Here is a 1,971-nt window from a genome sequence, read left to right on the forward strand (position 1 = left end):
TATATGTTTTTAGAGATGGGGTCTCGCTCTGTCGTCCAGGCTGGAGTGCAATGGAGCGATCATAGCCCGCGCTGCAGCGGCCAGCTGGTTTTGCCATTTATTCGCTTAGCGACTTTAGGCAAATCACGTAACCTATTTTTGTCTCTTAAATTCTATATTAAACGTTAAGCTGTCATCCCTAAAGGTAGCTGTGGTTTGGGGAGCACAAATCTGATTTTTATTTATCTACTTAAAATCTTTCATTAATTTCAGGAGAATCGCTTGAACCTGGGAGGCAGAGGTTGCAGTGAGCCGAGGTTGCGCCATTGTACTCCAGCCTGGGCGACAGATCTGGGCCACGGAGCCTGACTCTGTCTCAAAAAAAAAAAATTATTTTTAATAAGTCATATATATTGATTCGAAATTCAGAAAGTGTAACATAACGCAGTGAAAAGTAACTCTGGCAGCCCCCATCCCCAACCACCTAGTTCCCCTCTGTAGGGCAGTCATCGTTACCTTTTTCTTACGTGTACATACCTAGATGTTCTAGCATTTAACCAGTTTTCAGTTGATGGATGTTTAGGCTATTTTTACTCTTGTGGTATTAGAAACAGTGCAGCAGTGAATACACTTGTACATCCATTGTTTTGTACATGTGCAAGTGAATCTGTAGAATCAAGTTCTTCAAGTTAAATTGCTTTGCCAAAGGATATGTGCGTTTTTTTGTTTCCGTTGCTAAGACTCGTACATTTTTTAAAAGAATATTTTAACTTGGACAGTTATTGCCAAATTGCTCTCTATAGACTCATACATTTTTTAAAAGGATATTTTAACTTGGACAGTTATTGCCAAATTGCTCTCTATAGAAGTTGTACCAATTTATACTTTCACTAGTATTGTGTGAATGTGCCTCTTTCCTCCCACTTTTACTGTTACCATACTTTTTGGCCTTTTCCAATTTGTAAAGTATACTTACTGTATTTTTCTTATTGTAAGTGAAGTTGAACATATTACAGTGTTTTGGAAGCTATTTGTATTTCTCATTCTGGGGTGTGTATGTTAATATTCTTAGCCCTTTTTTCTCTTGGGTAATTTTTTTTTCTCTTGGGTTACTGGTTTTTCTTACTAGGCAGATAGTATTGTTACGCAGTGCAGCTCATTAACCAGTGATCCCCAACCTTTTTGGCACCAGGGACTGGTTTCACGGAAGTCAGTTTTTCCACCAGCGGGTGTCGTAGGGGAGTATGGTTTCAGGATGATTGAAGTGCATTACATTATTGTGCATTTTATTTCAGTTTTATTACATTGTAATATATAATGAAATAATTATACAGCTCACTGTAATACAGAATCAGTGGGAGCCCTGAGCTTGTTTTCTTGCAACTAGGTGGTCCCATATGGGGGTGACAGATCATCAGGCTTTAGATTCTCATAGGGAGCACACAACCTAGATCCCTCCAATGTACAGTTCACAATAGTGTTCAAGCTCCTATGAGAATCTAATGCTGCGCCTGATCTGAAAGAAGGTGGAGCTCAGGCAGTAATGTAGGCAATGGGGAGTGGTTGTAAATATAGAAGAAACTTTGTGAGCTCATGTCCTGCTGTGCTGCCTGGTTCCTAACAGGCCACCAACTGGTACCAGCCTGGGGGTTGGGGACCCCCTGCATTAAGCCTTTCTTTCTTTCTTTTTTTTTTTTTTGAGACAGAGTCTCACTTTGTCATCCGGGCTGGAGTGCAGTGGCACGATCTCCAGTCACTGCAACCTCTGCCTCCCAGGTTCAAGTAATTCTCCTGCCTCAGCCTCCTGAGTAGTTGGGATTACAGACATGCACCACCACACTGGGCTAATTTTTCTTTTCTTTTTTTTTTTTGAGATGAAGTTTCGCTGGAGTGCAATGGTGCGATCTCAGCTCACTGCAACCTCCGCCTCCTGGGTTCAAGCAATTCTCCTGCCTTAGCCTCCCAAGTAGCTGGGATTACAGGCACCCGCCA

General features: G+C 41.6%; 1 protein-coding gene across 6 annotated transcripts in view; it reads left to right on the forward strand.

Moving 5' to 3' along the window:
* Positions 1-1,971, forward strand: part of ZBTB8OS (zinc finger and BTB domain containing 8 opposite strand) — a 34,501-nt gene that overhangs the window by 1,399 nt on the left and 31,131 nt on the right. The gene's annotated exons all lie outside the window — the stretch shown is intronic.

This window comes from Colobus angolensis, unplaced genomic scaffold (assembly GCF_000951035.1).
Source record: "Colobus angolensis palliatus isolate OR3802 unplaced genomic scaffold, Cang.pa_1.0 Scaffold4, whole genome shotgun sequence".
In the NCBI taxonomy this organism is placed as follows: domain Eukaryota; kingdom Metazoa; phylum Chordata; class Mammalia; order Primates; family Cercopithecidae; genus Colobus; species Colobus angolensis.